The 23,331-nt window shown below is 42.4% G+C and overlaps 1 protein-coding gene across 1 annotated transcript in view; it reads left to right on the top strand.

Moving 5' to 3' along the window:
• The window catches only part of LOC122792381 (zinc finger protein 99-like), a 369,449-nt gene that overhangs the window by 104,514 nt on the left and 241,604 nt on the right, over positions 1–23,331 (top strand).

Raw genomic sequence — 23,331 nt, 5'->3', positions numbered from 1 at the left:
ATGTGAAATAACCCCTTGTCTAATGTATACTTCCTCTTAAATGTCATATATGTATCATTTTTCTTATGTCTCCTAATACTGGAATTTAGTCTGTCTTCACGTTCTGATGAAGTCATAGTGACAAAAAGCGCTTAGTTTGGTAATTCTTATTTGGTGGTTTTACAACAAACAGTTTTATAAGTAGTCCCAGTGGTCAAGTGTTAATGTTTCTGTTTGTGGATTTTAACATTTTAGAATGAGATTGGTGGCTGTATTTTGTTTTTTTATCGGTGTCTGTCTTCATTCAGTGTTAATTGTTTGTTTGTTTTATACTGTACTGTCTATTTACAGTTTAATACCTGATCTGATAAGAGCAAGTCCATCCTCTGTAAATTCATAGGACTAAGTCCACAGGCATTAGGGCTGTTTGGCATTTCAGACCTTCTCAGGCTGCTGAGTACCTCCCTTAATGCAGCGGGTCTATATCACGGCATTGAAAAGGACGTTAATCGAACGGCTTAAAAATCTAAAATGCTGTGCATCGAAGTCCCCCCACTAATTATATGTACCAACTCTGAGATCACACTACAGTGAGGAAAGGGCAAATTTTCCGATCTTCATTGTACCACGATCTCACAAAACACACCTTGATGCACGTCATTTTAGATATTAAAGCCATTTGATTAACATCCTTTTCGATGCCGTGATACAGACCCAATGCACCGCATTGTTCTCCCTTGCTGCATTTATGCATTGCTGCATAAGGTGTGCAGTCATATTAGCTCCTGGCTGCTGTTTCTCAAATAGTGTATGGAAAATGCAGCATATTTTTTCTCTTATTCATGAATTTCTTCTGATAAATGTTTGTCATTCATTCATTCATTCTTTTCTTTTAAAATGCAGTATTCCTTCAAAATTTCAAGTCAGGAATTATGAAGCCAAACGACTTTCAGGACTCAGACGTATAATATTGAAACTAAAACCAAAAGCTTGCTCTGAACTAAATTCAGATCCTGAAAACCATATTTCAGTGTAAGATAAGTTTACAACACATGAAGCAAAAATAACCTGTCCTATAAAAATAATGCTATGACATAATTTGCTTGCTGGCAGGGACTTCAGATAACACTTTCATGTTAGCATAATCATTAAGACTTGGCAAATTATATGCATTAAAAAATGCAATTCAAACATACCTCTCAACTGTCCAGATTTTCACAGAATATACAGGTTTTTGCATCATATTTTTAGTCTGTTCCTCATAAAATGTGTGGTGCTCTGGCAAATCACTGAGGAGTGAAGTCACTAAATTAGGACATATGTTTGAGTTTCAGACTCCATATCCTTCAGAAAAATGGCATGCTAACGCAAATACTGTAATTCTAGCAAGTTTCCAAGTTTATAAGAGTTAACATCTGATCCTATTTTTGAGTCTTTGTCCCACAGTTATTTTAGGTTTTGTCCAGATTTCATGGACTGAGAGGTTGAGAGAGATTCCAAAACGTTATTCTTGTTACCTTTAAAATGCATTTAGTTCTGATGAAGTTCATGTTTTACCTGGAAATGAAAGTGCTCAACTATTTTAATTAAGTAGATTTGGTGACTGTGTTCTTTGTGGTTTCAGTCAGGAATTAACTTTTCATATTGAACCTAAGCCCTCTATAACACTTTACTGTTTACAGTTGGAGTTTGCTGTCTCAGTCTGGCTGTTTATAACCAGTTATTCTCACTTTGTTTTATTTCTAAATCATTTGTTTACTGTACAAAAAAAATTGCTGCTATTGCTACAGAGGCATTTTTCTGCCACTTCTCAAGGAACATGTGCTTTTGATAATATTGTTAAATGGTTTGCAGGTTATTTCTGTATTTGGGTGACCAGTTTTGTTTTATTAAATAACTTGTTTTCCATAGTTGTTTTGTGGGAAGAAAATCCTTCCACAGGACAGACATGGTATGTGCATTATTTATTTTGGAGGAAAGCGATATTATTTCTAAGAGTAAAATTTTAACTGAATTCTGTCCTTCCACACTCTATTACACAAAGGATATATTACAGTTGTTACTTATGCAGGCCAGCATTGTGGTGTAGAGGGATGAATTCCTGACTATGATGCAGGTGGCCTTGGTTCAGCTTTTGGCGTAGGTGTCTGAGGTGTTGGGAGGGACAGGCACGCCCTTCCTAGAATGAGAGGACGGAGGGGTATGTGTGCATATGGGGCATTCATTGCAATTAGATTTCCCTGGAAGAGGCTGGGGAAATAATTTACTAAGTGCTTCCTGATGGTGATGCAGTGACTTGCCAATCTCAGCTCCTTGCCAAAGTGAGAAACGGTCCACCTGTTGCATGTTTCAGTAATCGTGCATTACCTGGGCATGTGCAGGGATAGGGGTAAAGGTAAGAATACAAACCTGGCAGCAGTGTGATGAGGACACAAGATGTCTTGCTCCTTGCTGATTGTGACCCTTATCAGAGTAAGTCTGAGGGAGGCCACAAGACTATCGAAAAGAGGCGCAAAGGTTCACTGATGGTTAGCTGTGGGAGATAACAAAACAAAATTGTATTTGTACAAGAAGTCTTGCTACAAAATTATGATCCAGAATGTTCTGCCAAACTCGATGGACCCTTGACATTGACACCATCTGAGTCCTCAGTCTTTAAAGCCAAACTGTGTCTGCTGTGGAGTCTCTTGAAAAGAAGAATAAGATCTGCAAGTGCCTCCTTATCTTTCTATTATATCTAAGGTGGCATTAAAAATGTATGGGGCCTGCAGTTAATAAGGTTCTCATTAATGTAATTAAAAAGTCTGTTTCATTTATAAATGTAAAGGTCATCTAGAAGTCACTTATCTATAGCTTTGCAGGCTACTTCTCTGACTGGTTCTTTTATAATTGATTTGGAGTCTGAGAAGGCAGTTTCTGTAATACTGAAGTCCTTCCTACCCCAAATTTCATTGCTTAAGTTAGGACCCCACACATGTTATGTTTGAGTTTAATTGCAACAAATTTTCAGAGGCCATTTATTGAGCCAAGTAGAAATAATCAGGCAAATGGGAGTCAAAAATTAACCATAGCCTGTACTCCAGATCCCAGGTCTGAGTTTTTGTTCATAGATCCATATATTTTTTTCCACCAGCCCCAAAAAGGTGGGTGTCAGCTGATATTTCGTATCTGGTGATGGTCCAAACTTTCTCTGTTACTGCTATCTCAATGATGAGTTTAATGTAGACTGCTGTTGTTGATGACATGGTCAACATCAGCATCTGCCTCTGTCTGTCTCTCAGTCTTGAAGTTACCAAAGTGGACTGTGATGATTACTCCTGGATTGATTCTTGGCTTTGATGCTGACTTTGGCCTCTATGCTTAAACTGCTTATATTGGAGACTGTAATGCTAGTGAATGGGAATCTGGCTGGAGTTGTTAGGACTAATGGAGGTTTTGATACTAGTCTTAATTCTGTGCCAGCACTCATCCTTGCTCTGGGGCTTCCCAAAGCCAGCCTTATGTTCTTCTTCAGTTGTACTTTAGATGACTGTGATGCCCACCAGACTGTCATCCAAGGCAGACAGCCCAGCAGCTTCCTTTGACCATTTTGCTATTGAGAAAGCTGTGTTCTGCCTCACCACCACCAAAGATGTAAATAAAAGCTATATACAAGAAGAAACATGTGAAATTTCCCAAAGAGTCCCCTGTAGCTCATTTGAATGATATAAACACGGACTTCCTGTGTCACCACTTGATGACCTCCAGATTTGAGGAGGTTCTGGATGTAATGCTTCAAAGCGATAAACCCTATGTTGTTCCAAAAAATAGACACTATGGAAAGTCTTACACTTTCTGACAGTCCTCCTGTAGCTCCCCCACTGGCCAAAATTCCTAAAGTTGCAGCAAACAGTGCCTGAATGGATATAAAAAGCATTCTCTGTCCTGTACCCCTGTAGGAAATGGAGTTTCTGGTCCAAGACTTTTAAACTAGATACTTAGTGTCTGAAACTGCTCTTTAAAAAAAAAGCTCCTGCACCCTAGACTCCTACATGTCCACCCAAAAGCTGAGCCAAGAACATTAGACAACTTAGGCAGCACTTACACAGTTTCTCATGTCTTTCACTTTCTCCTTTGCATAACTGAATTAGTACTGTGACGCTTTATGGGATTTTTCTGATGAAATGCTGTTAACTAGTCATTTGATGGCCCCACAGAAGACATTCACATCCCAGTTAGTAGCAGTATCCACAATGGCAAGCTTTATTAATTTAGCTTATAATACTTCTGAGTGTGCTGCCAAGGCTGAGGGATCCAATGTACCTGTTCATTAGAACTAGAATGCTTCATTCAACATAGTCTGCCTTTTCCCATTTTCTGCGTGGGATTAAAGTGTCCTGTCAACTGTCAGCATCTCGGGCAGTTCAGCGATACCCTCTTCGACAGTCATGCTTGACTGTCACAGGTCTTCTCTTAAACAAGTAGAACACCACGCCTCGCACGTACAGCATGCATGGCCAAACCATTAGTAGAAAAACCACAAACGGCCAGCATCAATAGTCCAATGCTTTATTGTAGATGAACAAGAACATAAAAATGTCCCAAACATTAATCCAACCCTGACCGGTTTCGGCAATATGCCTTCTTCAGTGAATAATGAAACATGCCCAAACTTGAGCATCATACATATTTATATCCTGCATCAGCCATGCTTCACCAATGGTATAATCCGACCCCTGTCTATATAATACATATTCATGAACCCAAAAGACTGCTTTCAAAAGCACATAAAATCATGTATATATCAAAGGTGATAAACCATTGTGAATACAAATATAATATATGTTCAATAATATTAACAAATATAAATGTAGATACAATGAGTGTACATCTTGAGATTGTTATAAACAAATGATAAAAAAAAAACTAAACACAAGGTGGTATACAAACATGAATCAATCATGTCAAATCCCTGTCCACAGAGTATAGACAACATTATATATATTTTTTTACAACCCAAACCAATATCTCCATATAAACAAATGTGTGTGTGTGTATATATATATATATATATATATATATATATATATATATATGTACAATATTTAAAAATGGAAAAAACATGTGATAATTCAAATATAAATACAACAAAATTATCACACCACAATGAATGGAGCTTGCCATAGCCTTGTACCAATAGGACAAAAGCTGATGAAATAATCATCATAGATGGTCGTTCAGACCAGGAGAAAACAGAGCTCCAAGATGAATGATCCAATATTTCTCTTTAAAACTAAGTGTGCTTTGCCATCAATGTTGGTGGCTTCTATCTCCTATAATCCTGTCAATGACAGTAAACATGAACTTAGCTGAAGGATGTTTAAGTGTATGTTGAAAAAGTGCATTTGTTGTCTTTTTGTAACGTATGTCGCTCCTATGTTCCCCTATTCTAATACGAAGTGAACGTGACGTTTTGCCCACATAAAAGGCTGAGCACTGACATGTCGCTAGGTATATCACCCAACTGCTGGAACAATTACCAAAGATTCTCATATCATAAACCTTACTAGTATTAGCACTGGTGAATTGTTTGGTTTTATTTACCTGATTGCACGATATACAATGCCCACATGGAAAATTACCCCCCATGATGGTGAGTTGTTTATATTTTGCTCCTCCACTAGGAGGAGCAAAATATAAACAACTCACCATCATGGGGGATAAGCTTTTAGGTACTTTTCCGTGTGGGCATTGTATATCGTGCAATGTGGGCCAGGAACATAGGAGCGACATACGGAACAAAAAGACAACAAATTCACTTTTTCAACATACACTTAAACATCCTTCAGCTAAGTTCATGTTTACTGTCATTGACAGGATTATAGGAGATAGAAGCCACCAACAGGGATGGCAAAGCACACTTAGTTTTAAAGAGAAATATTGGATCATTCATCTTGGAGCTCTGTTTTCTCCTGGTCTGAACGACCATCTATGATTATTTCATCAGCTTTTGTCCTATTGGTACAAGGCTATGGCAAGCTCCATTCATTGTGGTGTGATAATTTTGTTGTATTTATATTTGAATTATCACATGTTTTTTCCATTTTTAAATATTGTACACACACATATATATATATATATATATATATATATATATATATATATATATATGTACACATTTGTTTATATGGAGATATTGGTTTGGGTTGTAAAAAAATATATATAATGTTGTCTATACTCTGTGGACAGGGATTTGACATGGTTGATTCATGTTTGTATACCACCTTGTGTTTTAGTTTTTTTTTATCATTTGTTTATAACAATCTCAAGATGTACACTCATTGTATCTACATTTATATTTGTTAATATTATTGAACATATATTGTATTTGTATTCACAATGGTTTATCACCTTTGATATATACATGATTTTATGTGCTTTTGAAAGCAGTCTTTTGGGTTCATGAATATGTATTATATGGACAGGGGTCGGATTATACCATTGGTGAAGCATGGCTGATGCAGGATATAAATATGTATGATGCTCAAGTTTGGGCATGTTTCATTATTCACTGAAGAAGGCATATTGCCAAAACCGGTCAGGGTTGGATTAATGTTTGGGACATTTTTATGTTCTTGTTCATCTACAATAAAGCGTTGGACTATTGATGCTGGCCGTTTGTGTTTTTTCTTCTCTTAAACAATCCATCCATTTCTTTGCTGCACACCTTCATTTTCTTTTGCCTTCTTCCTGTCTGTCTCAAATCATCTTCACTAGATTCTCTTCCACTTTCCTGTGTGTCTGCCCAAGCCACCACAATCTGTTCTATTTGACTTTCTCTGCAACCGGAGTTGCTTGAACTTCTGCACCAATGTCCTCATTTTGCTAGGCTGTCCCACATTGTGAATCCTACCACCCATCTCTGGAACTACATCTCCATCAGCTCTCATCCACTATGTCTTCACTGCCCAGGTTTCTGTACCATACAGTAGTGCTGGCCGCACTATTGTTTTGTAAAAGTTAATTTTCAGCTTCTTTGACATTCTTCTGTCTCACACTGACCCCCAACACTCTGTGCCATTTGGCTGCAGCACATCTGATTCTAGGTTTGACTTCCTTATTCAGACATTCCTGCTTCTCAAACACTCCTCTCATATACTTGAAGGTGTTAACCTGTTCCACTGTTTTCCCTTCTATCTTAGTTTCCAGATTCTTCTGATTTCCTCACTTGTAGCCATTACAACTATCTTATTTTTACTCAGTTTCACCTGTGTCTTTTCAGTTTTATATTCCATTACTTTATTTGCTGAAGTTCTTTTTCAGAGTCTGCCTGTAATGCCACATCTTCTGCATACAGCAACTTTGTTGATCTATCCCTTCAGACATGTTTGCAAATGTAGTCCATCACCAGTATGGACAACAGCGGGCTAGGAGCTGAACCCTGATGCACACTCGGTCCCTCTGAGAATACCTCTGTAAGTCCAAAAACTGTTTGTATTTGTGTCATTGAGACATTGTATGTAGCCTGCACTAATTCTACCAATGTTTCTAGGACTTTGAAACATTACAAGACTGCCTAAATTAGTACATTCAGATGTCCTTTTATTCTAATGTTACAATATTCTTAACATGTGGGGAGATCCTCTGCCCCAAGTAACCTGACAACCAGCCAGCATACAACAATTTTTAGCTACTACACATATGGCCTGCCAAACGTCAGCCATAAAAGGACATCCACACGTACAATCCTTAGAACTTCTCTGCCACCATTTGGAACGCTTGACTTGTACGTTGGTCTGCTGCCTGTTTCCATTTTTACATCCAGCTTTCAGATAAGTGCCCCTTTGGGGGTTAATTTTTATTGCTACTGCCTTTTGTATTTAGTTCATGTCATCCAGGAAGGCAAATTCCACATAAGGATAGCCACAATTTTTGTCTGTTTTGTCTTGGCCCAAATCATGACCATCATTCCTGCACTGTTTACCTTGCAAAGCCATCTTTTGGCTTTGAACCTCTACTTGGAGAACTAACTTTTGAAAAGACTGGCGAAGGACATTATGGAGGCTTCTGTGGGGCCTTCTGCTGAGATGGTTTTGAAGAGGAAGGTCAGTAAGCCTAGGCCTGAATCCTCTTCTGCTGCACCTTTATCTGCCAATGTATCCCTTCAGGTTAGTGAAGACCAAGAGATTGGGTCTGGTTCCTTGGTGAGTAACACTTAAGAAGCTTTTAAAGAATCCAGCCTAGGCACTTCGTCAGGCAGTGCAGACGTCCATTTTGGATGGACAAGGGGAACCATGGCTTGCTGTGTTGGAAGTGTCTAGAGATATATCACAGACTCCAATTAGGGAACAGGTCTCGGTGTCGGTTGCTGAAGGCAGGCCTACGTTGGCTCCTTCAACTTGCTATCAAGCAGAGGTTCATGTTAAGTAAAAACATAAAATGAAGCATTTTCTGGCCCCAAATCACTACAAGTCTAACTGGGATACCTTTTCAGAGGGACTGATTTAAAGTTTTAATGGCTGTTAAGCCTTCTACTACTGTTTCTGTTCCCTCTTTTACATCTTCCCCTGTTAGGAGGATTAGGCAACAGGAGTTGTCAGAGGATGAGTCTTCATCTAATGAGGATTCCTTGGCGTACTCCACTCAAATCCATATCCCCTTTAGAATATGCTTCCCCAGAGGAGGAGGAAATCCATATCCCCTTTAGAATATGCTTCCCCAGAGGAGGAGGAATTCAATGATGCAGATTCTCCAGTGTAAGAGGTTTCTTTTGGGAAAACTATTAACAAGATGAGAGACTTCTTTAAATGGTACTGCTCTCTGGTCTCTGAGGTGCAAAAAAGGCATTATGACCTTTTACAAATGGAAACTCCTTTCTTTCTGCTGTGACACCTGTTTTGCCAGCATTTTTGGATGCTTTCTCCTCAGCTTCTAAAGCCCTGGATTCACAGGCTCCTGCACCTAAAAGGCCTGACAGATTTTATAAGGTGCCTAATGTTTGCAGATTCCTTTGCAAATGTCCTTCAGCTGATCCAGCTATGGTATCTATTGCTTCTGATAAATCCTCTAGGTTGTTACCATCTTCTAAGCTTCTTCCTTCAGATAAGGAGAGCAAAATAATGCAAAGACTTGGGAAGAATGTTTGCACTTCAGCCACTTCGCTTTCTGAGCCATAAACTATCAAATACACATTTCAAAGTATTCCTTGGCTGTTCTTTCTCAAGCTCTTTCAGAGCTTCCAGACTCTGACATTGAAAATCAGGTTATGTCCCTTTTAGGAGATTCCTCTCAAGTGGCTAGACACTCAGTCAAATGCAGTTATGATGCAGCAGAAACATCATCTAGAGCAGCTGCTTCTGGCTCTGTCCTTGGAAGGTATTCTTGATTGAGGCTTCAACCGCTGCCAGATGACATCAAAACAAAACTGATGGATACTCCTCTGGATACCAGTGCTCTGTCTGGTATTGCAGCTGCAGACTTAAGTCCTTACAAGAAAGGGGAAAGGAACTTCAGGACTTGAAGCACATTTTTGTGTCACCTGTCCCTAAATTCCACAGAAATTTTCCTTCCAAGACTTCATTTGTTATGGGGCAGACATGACCTTCTTCTTCTTCCAGAACTAAGAAGACTGCTAGAAGACCTCCTCAGCCTAAGACTTCTCTTTCTGGTCCTTCTAAGCAGCCTTTTCCAGACAGGTCAGGTAATCTGTGACTACCAGCCACTTCCTAATCTTACTCCTCTTTCTCTTCATCTATCCCTCACTCTTCCAGCTTGAGCAAGTATAACTCTGGATTCCTTGGATGTTCTTCATGTTTCACTGTTGCAGTAATCACCTGTGGGTTTATCCCTGCTGTGGTAGCCCTCATCCGGCCCGAATACCAGAGTCAATGTTTTTCTGCGTCAGCTGATGTTAGGTAATTGGTGCTGTAAAGCATGGCAGCTGACGCCATTACACCAGTCTTTCTTGCCATGGAGCCCATAGAAGAAGCAGTTCACAAGTGTGCTGGTCTGTTGCTACCAGAGTTCGGATCCCAGCTGAAAATGTCTAAAGCCAAGTACCCCATTGGGGATCTCTCTTTCTTGCACTAGTCAGTGTCTGAAAAAGTTCTCGCCTATGGAAAGCAGATCCCACACTGAGACTTCCATTCATACTGTGTCACTTGTTTAGGCCCAGACCACGACGTCGCCTGTTGCTGGTTCTGTGCCCTCTTTAACACAAGAACCATTCATCGGAGAGCTCTTTTTGTAGACAGCTATTTTCATCCTCTATCTTCTCATATGGTGTCGGTCAGCCAACAATCCACAGAGCCTCCTAAAAAGCGTAGGGATAAAGATAGAGACAGACCTCACAAGGCCAAGCCTTCCAACGACTCTTCCACTAAGCAGGTCATCAGTACTCTGGAATTCAGTGAGGCTCTTTCACAGCCCCTGATGCCTGATGCAGTTACTATGCAGGTCTCTAGTGAGACCCTTTCAGAGTCCAGTATGCCGCAGAAATCTTCTTCATCTTCAGAGCCTTTGGCTGTCTCTGCCTCGGTTGAGTCCAGAGCTGCTAAGCAGGCACAGGCTTTTGAGGTGGTCTTTTGCACTACTGATTTAAGTCAGAAACCAAAGACTTCTCTCCAGACTACTGCTCCTCTCAGACCGATGACTTGTCTTAGGCCTAGAAGCCAGGCCACCCTTAGAAAATCTACCTCTAGCCACCATCTTACTCCCACCACTCCACCCCAGGCCCAGATGCTTAAGATGGCGGAGGATCTTATTTCCTTTATCAGGGGCAGTCAAGCCTCTACTTCTAAAAGGAAAAGACACCCTTCTCCTGAACTATTGACAGTGCAAAATTCTGAGGAATCAGATTATTCAGATTTTGAAGAGGATCAACAACCTCTTACTGCTTATGAGGATTCAGTTGCAGAGGAATCTATCCCTTCTGCCTTCCCACCAGAAAACTTCTTTGGGGAAACCCTCCACACCCTCAGGGAGCATTTCCAATGGGAATATCAGGATTTCCCTCAGTCTAAGAAAAGACTAAGAGAATTTCTAGACCTTCCCCAGCACAGACCCCCTTGTCACCCCCCCCCCCCAGTTTTAGAAGTGGTGGATGATTTCTTTGAATCTAGTTTAGCCCCAGACACCCTTCCTGTTGCTCCCAGTAAGCCAGACGGGTATTACAGAATACCAGACACTCACATATACCTGTACAGAAATCCTGCTGCAGACCCAGAGGTCATTACACAGGGCCCCAAGGGAGCCAGGGCTAGTTCTGCAAAGAACGCTACTCCATATGATAAGGATGCCAGAGCTCTGGACAGATTGGTTAAAAAGGTTTACACCTCTGCAACCTTAGCCATCAGAGCTCTCAACTGTCCTCTTCATATGTTAAAATATCAACAGCACACTTTGGAACTATTAAAGCAAAGATTTCTACTTTTCCTAACTGTGCCAATTCTAAGGACTTAGCAGATTTATTGCACTCTACAAGTGGCTAGGCACTCTTTACATTGTGGATATGATGCACTAGAAGCCTCTAACTGGGCAGCAGTGTCTGGATCTGTCATTCGGAGACATACATGGTTGAAGGAACAACATCTACCTGATCATGTAAAGTCAAAATTAATTGATGCACCTTTGGACAAAGACCGTTTGTTTGGGGAAAATGCAGAAGAGGTGCTTAAAAAAATGGAAGACAAAGAAAAATCTTTGCAAACAGTAAAATATATCTTTCGGGTTCAACCTCCTAGATTCATCTGGAGCTTTCCCTCTAAGCACTGGTCCTTTCCTGCTCCCAGCAGATGGGGGCAAGCTAGACCCCTCAGGGACAGGCCACCCAGGTCCCTACAGTAGGGACAACAGAGAACCAAATAGTGGACCACATCTGCCCCTAGGGCAGGGAGTTCTAAGCCATCCCTCTATGGCAAAAACTTCCAATGACTCCCTACCCCCCTCTGCCCTCCTTTCAACGAAAAGCTCGGAGGAAGGTTGTGCCTCTACAAAGAAAATTGGCTGTCTGTAAGCAAGGACCAATGGGTCTTAAAGATCATGTTCCAGGGATACAAATTCACTTTCAATGAACTCCCAATTCCCAGAGGGTACCCAGACTTGCCTCCCAATCAGTGGGCAGAGGCATTAAAGCAAGTCCAAATTCTCATAGCCCAGAGGGCAGTAGATCCTGCCCCCCCCCCAAGTCAAACAGGCAAAGGCTTTTATTCGTTCCCAGAAAGGAGGGCACTTGGCACCCCATCCTGGATCTGTCCATGCTGAACACATCCCTGGTGGTCCCCAAATTCAGAATGCTAACCCTGCAGCAGCTGCTGCCTATGCTGACAACAAATGCCTGGTTAGTGACACTGGACCTAAAAGATGCATACCTCCATGTCCCCATAAGGGAGTCCTGTAGGAAATTCCTGCATTTCAGAGCAGGCTCACAGCACTTTCACTTCTCTGTTCTTCGCTTTGCCTTATCTACTGCTCCCAGGGTTTTCAACAAATATTTGGCCCCGGCCATAGCATTTTGCAACAGAAAAATATACAGATTTTTTCCTTATCTGGACGACTGCTTTATCCAGGCAGCGAGCAAAGAAAAGCTACTCCAGGACCTACACTTCATCAAAGCCCTCCTAACTTCCTTAGGGTACACCATCAACGAGAAGAAATCAAAGCAGATTCCCTCCAGGAGGATCATTTTCCTGGGAGCTCTGCTGGACACAGCATCCCAAATGGCCTTCCTACCCCCAGAATAGCAGAGCTCCTTGTCTCTCTACTTTACCCAGCTGGCATCCAAAAGTCACCTCACAGCAAGGAAGTTCCTGCAAGCCTTGGGATACATGGCTTCTTGCATTCTTCTGATTCTTCTGGTCAGGCTACACATGATGAAACTTCAGTAGTATCTACGCATCCTTTGGTGCCAACACACACAGCCTCTAGAGACCTCTCTCTCTCTCTGATCCCCTGTATAAGGGCAGAGTTGCTGTGGTGGGCAGGGGCCTGTGCAGGAACCAGGGTCTTCCCTTCATCCACTGCCCCACTGGCCAGACCAGCACCTGAGGTCTTTGGCATGTGCTACAGCTTCCCTTGCATATCAACTAGAAGGAAATGATTGCAGTGCAAAAGGCTCTGACATCTTTACAGCCCCATCTCAGGCCAGGAGTTCTCCTTATCAAAACAAAAGGCTCTGACATCTTTCCAGCCCCTTCTCAGGCCAGGAGTTCTCCTTATCAAAACAGACAACACCACAGTAATGTTGTACATCAACAAACAGGGAGGGACACAGTCTTACTCTCTGTGCAGACTAGCCATGAATCTCTGTCTGACTGCCTTCTCTATGAGATTACACCTAATAGCCCAATACCTACCAGGGATCAACAATACCCTGGCAGACCACTTAAGCAGATACTTAATGGACCCCCATGAATGGCAGCTCCACGAAAAGATCTTTGTGCAAGTTACTCAAGTGTGGGGAAATCTGGAGGTGGATCTCTTTGCTTCACACTTCAACCATCAGCTAAAGAAATTTTGCATGAGGGAATATCACCATTTGGCATGGAAGGTAGATACCTTGACCTTCCCTTGGAACTCCCTCTTTGTGTATGCTTCCCTCCTCTACCTCTTATTCCCAAGAAGGCCCAGCACCAGAAGATCTTATGCAGGGAAATGGAAAATATTTTGCTCTTGGTGCCAGTCCAGAGGGGCCAGTTCCTCACATCTTTCTGTCCCTCTTATCCTGGACTATCTAGCGGAATTACTTGATAGTGGCCTCTCCTTCTCTTCTGTTAAAATCCACACCTCAGCCATTTCAGCTCAGTTTAATTCAGACCCCCCTGTTCTCTCACCCTTTAATTGAGCAATTCCTCAGAGGGGCTTCTAATATCAGACCTCTCAGAAGGCCTACCAGCCCCTGTTCTCTCACCCTTTAATTGAGCAATTCCTCAGAGGGGCTTCTAATATCAGACCTGTCAGAAGGCCTCCCACCCCAGCCTGGGATCTTAATTATATTCTGGAAAAACTAACCTTACCACCCTTTGAACCTGCTGCTTCAGCAGAACTGAAATTCCTCTCCTGGAAGACTGCTTTTTTGCTAGCTATCACCTCAACCAGAAGGGTTTCTGAACTTCAAGCACTGATGGCCATTGAGCCCTTCATCATTTTCCATGCAGACAGGGTTTCTCTTAGGACTAACCCCTCCTTTATGTCCAAGGTGATATCTAATGTGACTCTCAACCAGGCCATGCAACTGCCTACCTTCTTCCCTAACCCTCAAAACAAGGGGGAAAGAATTCTGCACTCCCTGGATGTGCACAGGCAGCTTAGATACTACCTGGACCGTACTAAACTCTTCAGAAAAATGGACCAACTTCTAGTTAGTTTTTCCCCAGGGGCAGAGGGGAAGCCCATTTCCAGCAGACTGTCTCTAAATGGATATCACACTATATCCATTTCTGCTACAGATTTCATGGGAAACCTACCCCTAAGTCTATTCGTACCCATTCCACTAGGTCAGCCTCCACTTCCACAGCATTCCTCAGAGGAGCTCCCACCAGGGACATCTTGGAAGCTGCCACCTGGACCTCGGTCCATACCTTTACCAAGCATTACCACCTTCCTCCTTTTTCTAAGGTTAGGGCAGGGTTTATCTCTGCAGTACTGCTGGGCATCCTTACCCATGCCTAGGTCTCTAACTAATCCTGCCACCCCTCTCTTCAGCTTTAAGAATCTTCCCATAGGTGATTACTGCAACAGTGAAACACGAAGAACATAGTACAGATGTTCTTCGTGTTTCACTGTTGCAGTCATCACTTTTGAGTTATCTGCTTGGAGTAGCACTCAGTCGGCCTGATTAACAAAGTCTTGGGTCCTGCGTCGGTTGATGTCCCTTCTTCCATGACGTCAGGGGTATAAAACATGCAGCCAACACCATTACATCAGTCTTTCTTGCTGTGCAGTGCCCAAAGCAGCAGCAGTTCGCAAGTGCCAGTCGGCCGACTCCTGAAATTTTTGTTTTCGAGTTTCAGCTCTGAAGTCTTCAACTAAAAGCTAAGTACCCCATTGGGGAAACCTTTTCTTGTTCCTTACCGAAGTCAGTAAAAGTTAATAATTGCATTACTTGTGGAAAGCAAATACGTCATAAAGATTTTCATTCGTACTGTATTCCTTGCCTAGGCCCTGACCACAACGTACAGTGCTGTCAGTTTTGTGCTTTATTTAATCAGCACACTATCTGTCATCTGTATATTTATGCCTCTAAATATTTCGGTTCTCGGTTTAATTATCCAGAAATGTTGTCAGCCATCCGACTACCAGGATTCCAAAAAAACGCAAGGATAAAGATAGAGACAGGCCGCCGAGGTCCAAAACTGCCGACGATGCTTCTCCTTAGCCATTCACCAGTTCTCAGTGAGACGCTTTTGCAGCCCCTGATACCCGCTACTTCTGATTCACAGGCCTCTACTGAGACGCATTTGGAGTCCGGTATGCCACGAGATGCTTCAACTATGGAACCTGCGGATGTCTCTACCTTGGATGGGTCCAGAGCCGCTGTGCAGGCATCGGCTTCTGAAGGTTTATTCAGGACTATAGACTTGCATATTAAACTGACGCCTCCTCCTTTTAGGCCTAAATCTTGAACCATTCCTAAAAAAACTACGCCCAGGCCGCATGCTCAGGTCTCTATGCCTAAAAAACAAATGATAAGAATGGCTGAAGATCTTATAACTCTAATCGGGGGAAGCCAGCCTCCCTCTTCTAAGAGACCCAGGACTGAAGTTGTTTATGAATCCTCTGACCAGGATTCTGTTTTTTCTGATTCTTCTGATGATCATCTGGATTTGCCCATATCTACTTATGAGGATTCTGATGTAAAGGACTCTATTTCTTCTGCTTCCCCTCAGAAGATTTTTCTTTTGGTGAAACCTTACATACTCTAAGGGAGCATTTCCACTGGGAAAGCCAAGATTTTTCTGATTCAATAAAGAGGCTTAGGGATTTCTTTACTCCTGCCTCAGCATAGGCCTTTAGCTATTCCTCCTATACTAGACATTGTTGATGATGCTTTTTCAGAATCTAGTTTGGCCCCCTGATTCTTTTGCCTCCTGCTCCCAGAAAGCCTGACAGATATTACAGGGTTCCTGATTCACACAAGTTCCTTTTTAAAAATCCTATTGCTGATCCAGAGACCATTTCACAGGGACCCAAGGGCATTAAAGCTTCTACTGCTAAAAATCCTACCCCTGCTGATAGAGACTCCAGGGCGCTGGATAGCTGGGGTAAGAAGGTTTACACTTCTGCAACCTTGGCCATTAGGGCTTTAAACTGCCAGTTTCATATGTTAAAGTATCAACAACATGTTATTGGATTGCTTAAACAGAAAATGGATGTTGATTCCTGACTGTGTGGAAAATAAAGAATTACAGGATTTAATGCATTCTGCTGAACAGGTTGGAAAACATATTTTGCAGTGTGGATTTGATTCTTTAGAGGCCTCTTGCAGGGCTGCTGTTACTGGTTCTGTGCTCAGAAGGCATGCTTGGCTTAAGGAGCAATCTTTACCTGATCATGTTAAAGCTAAATTGTTGGATGCTCCCTTAAATCAGGACCGCCTGTTTTGGCAACAAGGTTGAGGAAGTTCTTAAAAAGATGGAAGATAAAGCTAAATCTATGCAAACTGTTAAAGATTTCTTACAAGTTCAGCCTCCTAGATTTAGTAGGCACTGGCCCTCTAAGAATTGGTCCTTTCCAGCCTCTTCAAGGCCTTCTCAAGCCAAACCTAGACATAGCAGAAACCCCAGGGGACACACAAGACTAAGCAGTGGGGGGTTTCTGCACCCAAATCAGGGAGTAGGAAGACTCCCCCCATGGAAAACAGTCTCAATGACTAACTTCCAAGCACTTCCCAACTGAATGCTCCTTTAGGTGGAAAGATTGATCTGCAGGCCAAATACTGGGAACTCATTACCAGGACAAATGGGTTTTTAAATATAGTGCGCCAAGGATACAAATTTCACTTCCACACCTTACCAACACCAAGCGGGTGGCCAGATCTACCCCCAAATCAGTGGGCAGAGGCCCAAAATCAAGTACTGTCTCTTAAGCATGGGGGCTATTCAGTTGGTACCAGAAGAGGAAAAGGGACAAGGGTTCTATTCGAGACTTTTCCTGGCACCCAGAAAAGGCAACACATGGCGTCCTATCCTGGACCTTTCTACTCTAAACACCTTTCTGGTGAATCCAAAATTCAAGATGCTGACTCTTCACCAGCTGCTTCATATGCTAGGCAAATATGCATGGTTGGCAACGTTAGATTTAAAAGAAGCATACCTGCACATCCCTATCAAGGTGTCTTGCAGAAAATACCTACGCAGGCTACATGTACTATCAGTTTTCTGCACTGCACATTCCCTGGGCACAGTAGATAAGCCAAAGTGCCTAGCTCCAGTCATTGCATTCTACGGGCAAAGAAATATTCAAATATACCCATATCTGGACGATTGTCTAATTCAGGCAGAAAGCCAGGACATACTTTTGAATCATCTGACCTTTGTTCAAAGGGTACTGACTTGTCTGGGGTACATCATAAATGAAAAGAAATCACACCTGGTACCCTGTCAACAAATTATATTCCTGGGAGCAAGCGTGAATACAACTTCCCAGATGGCTTTCCTCATGCCAAAGAAATGGATTCTTGGCCAGAAAAACACAGTTATCTGCAAGGCAAATACTGCAAGCCTTAGGGTTCATGGCCTCCAGTATTCTTCTAATTCCATATGCAAGGCTGAGGAAACTGCAGTGGTATCTCAAAAGCCTATGGTGTCAACATTCACAAGATCTAGAAGCAAGGATTCCTATCATACCTTGCCTACGCCTAGAGTTCCTTTGGTGGGCAGAGGCTTGCCACCAAAACAGAGGACTACCATTCACAGTACCCCCAGCTGCCCAAACCTTGACAAACAGTTGCATCAGACTATGCATGGGAGTCCCACCTGGCAGGGAAGTTCATTCAGGGCAAATGGAACCCAAGTGAAATGCACCTGCATATCAATCAAAAAGAAATGTTAGTTTTACAGAATGCTCTGACAACCTTCAAGGACCACATTCTTCCAGGGCAATTAATGATAAAGACGGACAACACCACTGTTATGTGGTAAATAAACAAGCAGGGGGGTACACATTCTTACCCCCTCTGCAGACTAGCCATGGCATTGTGGAACACAGTAAAACAAAAAGAAAAGCCAGCACCAAGAGACTCCATAGTGAAAACGTATTTAAACCATCTTCCAAATACACATACACAGACCGGTTGTGCAAAAAGCCTTCTTCAGTGATGAATATTCAGTATCCAAAACTGCTTTATATAGCATCAAAATCACCAATTGTGACATACTTCCCTAATTTCATGCCCATTACAAAAGGACCCCTCAGAGCTATCCACATACTAATCAACTTACCATTATGGGGACAAGCTTGTGGGTTCTCATCATCCCTGTGGACATTGCAGCTTTTGTAGATATATGTTCAAAACCACAGTTTTTAGCAGTAAGAATACTGGTCAATTATTTGATATTCACTTTTTTTGGCAATTGTAGTTCTGACTGGTTAGTGTATTTAGCTATGTGTCAATGCTCTGCTTTCTACGTGGTGCAAACTTCGAGACAGCTGAGATGTCGCATTTCAGAACATCTTAGTGAAATAAAGACACAAGAAGCTAACTAATGCACTATACAGACATTGTCAATCCCACAAAACAGCTAGTTTTATGTTTGTTATTATTGATCGGGTCAAGGGCAATAGACTATCTAAACAAGGTTGGCATTCCATACTAACTAGCAAGGAAAGGAAATGGATTATCAAATTAAGAGCTTTATTTCATCCAGGGCTCAATGATAAGTTACGAAGTTTATCTATAAATAATTCAGAGTAACATTCAGTTCATTTGATCATATATATGTGTATATTTGTTATATACATGAGATGTATATACTTCTTATAATGTTTGACTCTGCACTTAAATATTGCAATGAAGAAATTAGGGAAGTGATGTCACAATTGGTGATTTTGATGAAGGCTTTTTGCCAAAACCGGTCCGTGTATGTGTATTTGGAAGATGGATTAAATACGTTTTCACTATGGAGTCCCTTGGTGCTGGTGTTTTTTTTGTTTTACTTGTTGAAGTTATGTGGTTGCCTTGCACCAGTTGTACCTGCTAGCTACAATTTGAGATTGTGGAACACAGCCCTGAGCTATCAAGTACATTTACAAGCTCAATTCCTGCCGGGAAAACTAAATACACTGGCAGACAAACTAAGCAGAAACCTCATGGACCCACACAAGTAGAAACTGGAACCAAGGATTTTCAACATGTTGACAAGCAAATGGGGAAGCCCAGATATAGACCTGTTTGCCTCCCCCCAAAACTATCACTTGGACAAATTCTGCACAAGGACTCCCCACAAACAAGCTTGGAAAGTGGATGCTCTGTCCTTCAGCTGGAAAAGCCCATCAGTTTATGCCTTTCCTCCTTTGCCTCTGCTCTCCAAAGTACTACTAAAGATCAAATAAGACATACCAAGGATGATTTTGATTGCACCAGCCTGGCCACACCAACACTGGTATACCCCCTCTTGCACAGTGCATCACTGTGGGCCCCATGGCACCTGCCTCAGACTCCTACTCTATCGTCTCCGTAGGAGAACCAAGTTCTGCACCCTCAACTTCAAACACTGAATCTAGCAGCCTGGCTAATTACATAATTTCTCCTTTACCATCTCTCAGTAAACCAGTTATGGATATCATTTTAGAGGCAAGGAGGCCTAGTACCAGAAAGTGTTATGCTGAAAAATGGAAAAGATTCTGTGCCTGGAACCAATCTCAAGGGATGAGCACAACAGTGCCTAATTTACCTCTGATTTTACAATACTTAACTGAGATGCTTCATAAGGGCATGTCTATCTCCTCCATCAAAATTCATGCCTCCGCCATCTCAGCTCATTATAATACAGAACCACCTCTCTTCTCTCATCCACTGCTTAAGCAGTTCCTCAGAGGAGCCAACAATCTACGACTACCCAGGAGAGCTCCAACTCCAGCCTGGAACCTCAACTTTGTATTGGAAAAGCTCACCCTTCCTCCCTTCGAGCCAGCTGCCACTGCGGACTTAAAATTCCTTTCTTGGAAAACAGCTTTCCTTTTAGCAATCACTTCAGCAAGAAGGGTATCTGAATTACAGGCCCTCATGGCAGTGGAGCCTTTCATCATCTTTCATGTGGACAGGGTGTCCCTCAGGACCAATCCTTCCTTCATGCCCAAGGTGGTATCCAGTGTGGCCCTTAATCAGTCCATACATTTGCCAACCTTCTTTCTTTATCCACAGAACAAAGGGGAATGGATTCTGCACTCCTTAGACGTGCACAGACAACTTAGATTCTACTTGGACAGAACTAAACTTCAAAGGAAATCTGATCAACTGCTGATGGCATTTGCTGCAGGGGCAGAGGGGAAGGCTATTTCAAAGCAAACCATTTCCAAATGGATAGGCCATTGCATTCATTTCTGCTACAAACACCATGGAAACCTATCCCACAGGGGATCAGACCCCACTCTACCAGGGCTGCATCTACCTCTACAGCCTTTCTCAGAGGCATCCCTACCAGGGACATCCTAGAAGCTGCTACCTGGAGTTCTGTACATACTTTCACCAAGCATTACCATCTGCCAATTTTCTCTAAATCCAGAGCTGGCTTTGCCACTGCCGTCTTGCAGGGCCTTTTAGCTGGTCCTAATTATATTTAAATTCCACCTCCCATCCTTAGCTTTGGGAATCTGCCCAAAAGTGATGACTGCAACAGTGAAACACGAAGGACATAGTACAGTTGTGTACACTTATCATAAATGTAGATGTTCGAGTGTAGTAACTGTTGCAGTCCTGGTTACCCTCCCTCCAGCCCCCTTCTTTTTTTGGATATACCTCTACTTTCCTTTGCTATCTTCAAAAGCTTTTTTGTGTATTTGCTTTTTTGTTGGAGGTATAATCTTGTATATTTATAGATTTAATTGCTTTCCATTAAGGGGGCACCTGACATCTTGGGCAAGAAAAACTGATGTAATTGCATTGGCTACATGTTTTATACCCCTGACGACCTGACGTCATGGACGAAGGGATAGAAACTGACACAGGACCCAAGACTTTGTTAATCAGGCCGACTGAGGGCTACTGCAAGCAGATAACCCATGGCTGCAACAGTGAATATACTCGAACATCTACATTTATGGTAAGTGTACACAACTGTACTTTGTGAACACTTACCATAAATGTAGATGTTTGAGTGTATTCACTGTTGCAGTCCTGGTTTCCCTCCTTCCCACTTGTATCATCTCTCATTAGGGAGACATAAGCTTCTTGGGGTGGTTAACCACCAGTACCACTTTGGCATATTTCCTGGGGCTTCTGATTGGTTAGGGCAAGAAAAACTAATGTAATGGCATCAGCTGCCTTGTTTTCTAGCACTGACAACCTGACGTCCGTCTACAGGTGACAGCAGCTGTTGCAGAAAAACATTGACTCTGGTATTCGGGCCGGCCAAGGGCTACCAAAGCAGGGATAACCCACAGGTGATGACTGCAACAGTGAATACACCCGGACAGCTACATTTACCACAGCAGGGATGACCCACAGGTGATGACTGCGACAGTGAATACACCCGGACAGCTACATTTACCACAGCAGGGATGACCCACAGGTGATGACTGCGACAGTGAATACACCCGGACAGCTACATTTACCACAGCAGGGATGACCCACAGGTGATGACTGCGACAGTGAGTACACCCGGACAGCTACATTTACCACAGCAGGGATGACCCACAGGTAATGACTGCGACAGTGAGTACACCTGGACAGCTACATTTATGGTACGTGCACACAACTGTACTTTCTCTCCATTATCCAAAACGGGTATTTCATGATGTGGAAAAACCTTCGTCCTTTTAGGGGCATTCCTCAAACCCTCCCAAACTGGTTGAATTTGTTCTGTAGGTTCTAAAAGAATTACTTTCTCAAGGGGAAGGGTTTTTTTTTTTACTGAAGAATGTTTCTTGTGCCCAGAAAGGACCATTCCTGGAGGCCCATTCTGGACCTATCCAGTTTAAACACTTTTCTAAAAGTTCCAACATTTTGCATGCTGGCTTTACATACCTTGCTTCCTTTAATTTCTCCTCAGGCCTACATGGCCTCTCTGACATGAAGGATGCATACCTGTCCATCTTGTTTACAGGAGGTTTTTACATTTCTCTGTGGCTTCTTTGCATTTTCAGTTCTCTGCCTTGCCCTTTGGTCTTTCCACTGCCCAAGGGTATTCACGAAGTGTTTGGCCCCAGTGATTGATTATTGCAGGATCAGAGGTATTCTGGTATTCCATGCCTGAATGATCTCCTTGTTCTGGCTCCTCTTTCAGAACAGTTGATTCAAAATCTATATTTTGCCATGTCTCTCCTGCAAAAGTTGGGGTTCACAATAAATTTCAAAAAATCATTTCTTTCCCCTTCTTAGGATCACATTTTCCTTGGGTGCAGTCTAAGAACAGATCTTATGATGGCATTTCTTCCACCTGAAAAAAGTTCAGTATCTCACTTCCTTCTTTCCTCAGTCTACTGTCTCTACCATCTTTAACTGCCAGGGAGTGTCTAGGACTACTAGGGTTTGTGGCTTCCACAATACCTATGGTGCCACTGGCAAAACTTCACATGAGGAAGTTTCAGTGGTACCTAAAATCTGTTTGGATGCAGCATCCTCATCCTCTGGAGTTTGTACTTCCTTTTCTAACATGCCTGAAATCAGAGCTTCTTTGGTGGATTCAGCAATTTTCTCTAAATCCAGGCCTTCCTCTTCATCTGCCTTAGCCAACTCAAGTTGTTCACAGATACCTCGGGCACAGGTTGGGAGGCAACCTTTGTGTCAACAAAGGTGCAGGCTCTCTGGTCTACTTCTTAAAGGGAGGAGCATATCAATACCAAGGAAATGAGGGCTCTAATTCTAGCTCTACATGCTTTCTATCCTCTTTCATGCAGGACCTCTGAAAGTGTTTATGGACAACACCACAGTCCTCTGGTATATAAACAAGCAAGAGTAGACAAAGTCCTATCTTCTTTGCAGGCTGGCTTTAATAGCATGGGACTTGGCAGTTCAGTGCAAGATGACTCTTCAAACGGTTTACATTCCATCCACCCAAAATTTTACGGCAGACAGTCTAAGCAGGTCCATGACTCAGTCCCACGAATGGATGCTTCACAGGGATGTGTTTCTGGACTTGGTCCATCGGTAGAGTACTCCTCTAGTGGATCTTTTTGCCTCCACTCTGAACAGGAACTTCCTGTTTTTTGTGCTAGAGT

Source organism: Protopterus annectens, chromosome 1.part2 (genome assembly GCF_019279795.1).
Source record: "Protopterus annectens isolate FY-2018-M chromosome 1.part2, PAN1.0, whole genome shotgun sequence".
Classification (NCBI taxonomy): Eukaryota; Metazoa; Chordata; order Ceratodontiformes; family Protopteridae; genus Protopterus; species Protopterus annectens.
The sequence above is the reverse complement of the archived record's forward strand: the minus strand, read 5'-3'. Positions and strand labels throughout refer to the sequence as shown.